This window comes from Leopardus geoffroyi, chromosome A1 (assembly GCF_018350155.1).
Source record: "Leopardus geoffroyi isolate Oge1 chromosome A1, O.geoffroyi_Oge1_pat1.0, whole genome shotgun sequence".
Taxonomy (NCBI): domain Eukaryota; kingdom Metazoa; phylum Chordata; class Mammalia; order Carnivora; family Felidae; genus Leopardus; species Leopardus geoffroyi.
In genome coordinates, this window is record NC_059326.1 from 152495379 (window position 1) to 152502904 (window position 7526).

The window sequence follows — 7526 nt, forward strand, 5'->3', positions numbered from 1 at the left end:
AGCTAAGGCTGGCAGCAGATGGGCCACCCACCTTCAGGAATTATATGTGGTCCATTTCTTCCCTCTTTCCCTCACTTTTCTTATCTTTCTCCCATAATCAATAGCTGCTTGGTCTTGTTCTTAAAGGTTCAAATACGTGGTGAGAGGTGGGAGAGGAAAAAGACATAGAAAGGTTCTTATCAACTTTACTGTCATGGAGAGGTACCATGTTCTTCAGACCTCACAGAATCATTCTCTCATAGGTGGTTTTTTTGTTGTTGTTTTTTTTTTTTTTTTCAACGTTTATTTATTTTTGGGACAGAGAGAGACAGAGCATGAACGGGGGAGGGGCAGAGAGAGAGGGAGACACAGAATCGGAAACAGGCTCCAGGCTCTGAGCCATCAGCCCAGAGCCTGACGCGGGGCTCGAACTCACGGACCGCGAGATCATGACCTGGCTGAAGTCGGACGCTTAATCGACTGCGCCACCCAGGCGCCCCTCTCATAGGTGTTTTTAGAGATTGTTTGGAGACTGTCATGCTGGGCACCTGCAAATGTGATTCCCTTGACCAAGGCAGTGCCTCACCTATGACTGGTTGCTTCTAAACCTCCTGTGGCTTCTGACCTGAGTGGCATACCCCTTAGCCACTGACTCTGGGACCTCCTCACCCTAATGCATCATCTTCTTTTGCAGAGTCCCATGGTTAATTGACTTCAGGCTAATGTTTTTACTGAATTTTCCTCATGGCTACAATTCATACACCTTTGGCCCCTTAACAGGCATATACAGAAACTTTCCTGACATGTTCCTTTTTCCTTAAAGGCTGCTTCAGCTTACTCAGGCATGAATCAGACTTCAGTCCTCTCTGTTCCTAACTTTAAAAAACACACAAGTAGTTCTCTGAGCTGAACTTCACTCACAAGATTCCAAACACTCATGTGTAGAGGCTGGGGGAACCTCCACAGCACTCAGAGTTCTCTCCAAAAGCTCCCCTCACAAAATCCTTCTCTCTCCCCCTCTTTCTTGGTCCTCAACATAAGCTTCATAGTCATCTCTCTGATTCTCAGGTAAGGGGTCTCCCTCATAATTCATTCTTGAATGTAGCCTCCAACGTCTTCATGACTCAGCCAAAACTGAGAGAAGGGTCTCATTTTAACATCCTGTTACACATGTTAAGGTGCAATTACCTCAGCCAGAATAGCATCTCTGTTTTGGGTTATAGAGTGTATTGATCACAAAGTGGCAACTTAGTTCTCTGTAATACCCGTTTTCTATGTATCAACTCACCCTGCATCCTTTCAGTTCCCAACTATTGTTTCATGGCAACATAATTTTTTCATTGTTTTCATTACTCTACATATCATACTTAAATCTTCCAAGTACTTAATTATATTTTGTTTTCATTTTCATCTCAACTATCACGTGTGGCTTTATTCCTGTTTTCATCTTTCTCCTTTTACTTAATGTTCAGTGATATTCCTCATCTCCACACATTTTGAGTCAGAAAAAGCAAAAAGTAGATATTGTTTTCTCTGCCCCTGATTTCAGAGAAATTGCTAGTCTTATTGCAAGTAGTAATCTTCCCTCATCCAGTTGTCTTTCACAAATAGAGCAAAGCAGAATCTGCTTCTAAGTTAAACAAAAAGCAGAAATCAGAATGTCAAATTATAATTGGCATATCCCAGACATAATCAATATTGCCTTTTGCAAGTTCCTCCCACAGTAAAAGCAAACCCTGGTTAGCGCTGGCCAAATCTTGAGTAATTTGGCTTCAAATTATTACCATACTTAATATCTCTGAATCAACAGTGATGACTAAGATAAAGTGAACTATAAGAAATGATCAGTCTTCAGTGCAAAAACTTTTTCACTTTGTGCCAACTATTGCTGGTGCACCTGTTTTATGTTCAGAGTGGGAAGAAAATCAAGAAAGACATGGCCAATTTTGAAAGAGACACAATGTTTTCAATGTCTCAAAATAGCTCAAATACATGCATTGCTTCTACTACTTATTCAAACTACAAGGCTGATTAAGCATATGTGTAAGGCAGCATGCAAATAAAAAAAAATTACCTATTCACATCCCACCTTACTCTCCCAGGTTCCAGTTTCTTACCTAGGAATTAATACTGCACCAAGTAGAGACAGAGAGAAACCAGTAAGCCAGAGAGTTTTCAATGGGGTATACACAAAGAAGCAATTGAGAGGAATTCCAGAATTTCTGATACTGTATTTGCTAAGGACTCTAGAAATTATCTACACCAGGGCCCGCTTTTCACAGGGAGAACTTAAATTATAGTTAAAGTAGATTGCACTGGTTCAGCTAACATGATAGCTCAATAAAGCCTCTGTGATCCAGGGGTGCCTGGGTGGCGCAGTCGGTTAAGCGTCCGACTTCAGCCAGGTCACGATCTCGCGGTCTGTGAGTTCGAGCCCGCATCAGGCTCTGGGCTGATGGCTCAGAGCCTGGAGCCTGTTTCCGATTCTGTGTCTCCCTCTCTCTCTGCCCCTCCCCCGTTCATGCTCTGTCTCTCTCTGTCCCAAAAATAAATAAACGTTAAAAAAAAATTAAAAAAAAAAAGCCTCTGTGATCTAAATCCTAGAAAATTGAGAAGTGGACTTTATATTAACTAAAGTCAGATTTTTTTTCCCCAAGTTGTAATCCTAGAACCATGACAGGACTCACAGATTGGTGATAAGAATGTATTTTAAGGGACTTTTAAGTGAATAAACCAATATAATTTGCCTGGAGATCACACAGAGGGAAAGTGGAACTACGAAGAATCATGTTCTAGATTCATTCTTCCATCAATTTTGTGGGTGCCTCAATTCCTTCCCAGGTTCGGGACAAAACATGGGCTTAGATACATAGTAGGTCTGAGACTCACATTTGTGCCGATCAGGTGTCGCCTGTGAATGAGGAGAGAGTATAGCCAACCATCAGCCATAATGGATGAATACGCTGTACTGAGACCTAAGCATGACTCAAAACCATAGACAAATCTCTTGGGGAAAAAGATATCCAGGGTTTTCATACAAATAACTACAAATTCAAACCAAGTTCAAGATTCAGAGTGTGTACCCAAGAAATATGGGATAGGAAGTGATTAGAAATCCAGATGGATAAGGATGCATGTCCAAAGAAGATTCTAAGCACCCACTAGCAGAATAGTGGAGAACATAATGATACGATGCTTCATTGAAGGGTGAATATACATTATTTGTACAAATATTTTTCTATTTATCAAAAATGTCATTTCCTTTCATCTTCAAGGGAAATTTTGTTAATTAAGTGGATACAATGACATTTTAAATAATCCACCAACCCTTTCTAAAACTATTAGGCCACATTTTTTTGGCAATTGATCCATAATTGAATTTCAAATCAACTTAATACAATATAATGCAAAAATATGTTTCCTTTAACTCTCTGGGACAAGATAACCAAGATATGATGATGAACAAAATATAAGATTCACCTTCACAGAATTCATAGTGTGACAGTGAAAATACCCAAGCAATTAAAAATGTGATGAGTGTTAGGAAATGAATGTTGTGGGAGTACTAGAAGGGGAATTCAGTCTAGTATACAGAATCAGAAAATGTCTCCTATATAAAGTGATATCTAACTGAGATTTGGAGACTGAGTATAAGTTTTCCAGATGAAAATTTAAAACGAATGGGGGTATTTTGGACTATCTTCATAACTAGAGAGGCTCAACTGGCATTCATAGGAATTAACTGCCCAACCAATCAACTAAATTGTGAGAAATAACATAGCGGTGTTGCTCTAAACAATTGTTTGCGGGTATTTTACTGTTTTGCTTTCACATGGCCTAGGCAGGTGCCAACAAAGCAAAAGTGATCTTCTGATCATCTTGAGACACTACTGATTTCTTATGCTTTTGCAGACTAAAAACTATGGGTGCCCAAGATTGAATCAGGCATTTCAGTATTTTATTGCCATAGCGATGGAGGGAGCTAATAGCATTTAGCGGATGGGGCCCAGGAATACCAGACATCGTGCACCACAAGAAATTAGTCAGCATCTATTTTGACTTGAGAATATCATGCCAAATATTTAATTAGGTGAAAAACCTGAGTTTCCCACTTAAATTCCTTTTACATATAAACACAAAGTATGCTTTGTACAGTCTTTAGGTCCACAATATTCAAGGAATGTAGCTACTATGGAAAGAGAGAAAAGACTGTATTTTATTTTGTTTGAAAGCATACTTATAGTTGTTCATCATTCTAGAAAATCACATCACTGAGAGCAATACTACACATGGTATCTGGACTGCTAGTATAACACAACTGTGTCAGTTTGTATTTATATAATTAAATCCACAGCAATTCCTCAAATAGGAGCATACACCTGCCTGCTTCATTATGTCTTTCAGGGTCACTTTGCCAGAACATTTACATATGGAAATATATACTAATTTAATATTAATATTTTCATTTATTTTCCTCTATATAGAAATCTGGAATTTCAGAATTCTATATAGGAATCTGGAATTCCTCTGATAGTGTAGTGTTATTGATTTTATATTATCCGTGGATTTTATTTCAGGAAAGTATAGGTGACATTGCCAAATAAATATTGTAAAAAGAGAACTTTGGTTCAAAGAGGACTAAGCCCTGAAGGAAAAATGTGTCCACCATGGCCCATCAAATTCTTGGAAGCATTTTTAAATGTTGGCATTTTAAAAGAAGGTATTATCGGGGCGCCTGGGTGGCGCAGTCGGTTAAGCGTCCGACTTCAGCCAGGTCACGATCTCGCGGTCCGGGAGTTCGAGCCCCGCGTCGGGCTCTGGGCTGATGGCTCAGAGCCTGGAGCCTGTTTCCGATTCTGTGTCTCCCTCTCTCTCTGCCCCTCCCCCGTTCATGCTCTGTCTCTCTCTGTCCCAAAAATAAATAAACGTTGAAAAAAAAAATTTAAAAGAAGGTATTATCTTTGCATCCAACTGATCATTACCCCATTTTTAGACAATTCCTTTGGATTGAGATATGACTCAAATGTACAATGTTTATAGCCATTCTTTTTTTTTTTTAATTTTTTTTAATGTTTATTTATCTTTGAGACAGAGAGAAACAGAGAATGAACAGGGGAGGGGCAGAGAGAGAGGGAGACACAGAATCTGAAATGGGCTCCAAGCTCTGAGCTGTCAGCAGAGAGCCGACGCGGGGCTCGAACTCACAGACTGTGAGATCATGACCTGAGCCGAAGTCGAACGCTTAACCGACTGAGCCACCCAGGCGCCCCAGCATGAACGGGGAAGGGTCAGAGAGAGAGGGAGACACAGAATCTGAAACAGGCTCCAGGCTCTGAGCTGTCAGCATAGAGCCCGACGCGGGGCTCGAACTCACGGACCGCGAGATCATGACCTGGGCTGAAGTCGGCAGCTTAACCGACTGAGCCACCCAGGCGCCCCTATAGCCATTCTTAATGCATACAGTTATTGACTGCCACCCATGTGTCTCACAGCTTGGGTGAATTTCTCAGCAGTTTGTCCCTTTTCCCACCCAACTGAAAGACAGGATCTCTTTGGTCATTAGTGCAGCCCAATCTTCTCATTCAGAGTATCAACCAATTCTTCTATTGAATATCAAAACAGGCTTCTTTGAACAACTCAACCATGAATCCGCATCAGGAATACACTTTGTCCACACAAGTTCCCTGAATTAACCTTTCTTGCTTTTCCTCGAATTATTTCATTGTCCATCTTTACTCACTACTTCATCTATAGATTATCTCCACAAAATTTCAAGACACGTATTCCTTGTATATTGAATTTTCCAGCACTCTTACACTTTGTATACTACCATCTACACTGCCATGTGAGTCTTCAAATCTTCCCTCCTGGTCACTAGATCTTAATTCAATAAATCTCTGGGGCGCCTGGGTGGCTCAGTCGGTTAAGCGTCCGACTTCGGCTCAGGTCACGATCTCGCAGTCCGCGAGTTCGAGCCCTGCGTCGGGCTCTGGGCTGATGGCTCAGAGCCTGGAGCCTGCTTCCAATTCTGTGCCTCCCTCTCTCTCTGCCCCTCCCCCGTTCATGCTCTGTCTCTCTCTGTCTCAAAAATAAATAAAAAAACATTTTAAAAAATTTTAAAAAAATAAATAAATCTCTAAATCAGGTACCCATTTCCTGATTCTTTGCCTTTTCCTACACAAATCCCTGTAAACATGAGTCCATGTAGAATTCTGTTGAATGTTTTTGTCATGCAAGAAAAAAGGTGGGATGTTTTGTGTAATTTACGCAAATCACTTAACCTCTTTGGCCTTAATATCCTGACAGGTAGATTGAGGTTAATAGAAAAACTTAATTTCACAGAGTTGTGAGGATTAAATGAACTAATACAGGCTAAGCAATGAAAATCATGTTTACACATAGTAAGCACTATATAATATATTGTTATTATGCACAAATGTGTAAGTTATATATTACAGTCTAGCTTGGTTTTTAAAGGTTTTTAACTATACTTAGTAAAACAAACTAATTCTCACTTAATTAGAAAATGTGCTGATTATATAAACATAAGCACACACTATAAAATTCTAGCATCCCCCAAAATCTGACTTGTTTCCAAATGGAATTAACTTCAACACCAGCAGCATGGCTGAGGCAGTCAGCAACAGTCACTAAGTAGGCACTGTGCTGGCCCTCGGCATTCACTAGTGTTTTGGTCCAACTGAAGCTCGGTAAGACCTCCAATTTGACAGCATCATAAGTTCACACCAGGTTATAAGATGTGAAAAGTCATCCACTGGGTTTTCTGGAAGCGTCAGTCTCTTGGGAAAAATGGCTCACCATGTAAGCAGTTGTTCTATGCATGCCAAAAAACAAAAAAGCCTGGGTGGCTCAGTCGGTTAAGTGTCTGACTTCAGCTTGGGTCATGATCTCACAGTTTGTGGGTTCGAGCCCTGCATTGTGTTCTGTACTGACAGCTCAGAGCCTGGAGCCTGCTTCAGATTCTATGTCTCCTTCTCTCTCTGTGCCCACCCCCCTACTTGTGTTATGTCTCTCTCTGTCTTTCAAAAATAAATAAATGTAAAAAAAAATTTTTTTTTAAACAAAAAGGCCCAGAGAAGGTAAGAAATCAGCTTAAGGTCTTACCAGTATGAAAATTAATCAGGATAATGTTCAATTCTTCCCCTTAGCTTTCAAATCTGTGCTTTAATTAGACTGGTGAGGGGGAACCAGACAATAAACTGAAACCAGTCTTGAACCTCATTTCATTAAGCCCCTGGCAACCTTCCTTATTAATTGCCTACCCAACATCCCTTCCTTGATTGATAAGTTCATCCAGTTGTGCAAAGGTCCAAAATAGAATTCTAATTGTATGGTTGAGGCCCCTACATCATGTCTAACACTTCATCCTGAGATTCTCATAAAGAGTCGGGTATGTCCCAAACAGTTAGTTTCAGCAGTTAAGATTGGTTGTGAGAAGGAAATACAAACACTGAAAAAGCAACAGGACTTAAATCACCAGAAGAGAGATGATTTAAAGATGTGCTAGTTCCCACATTCCCACCACA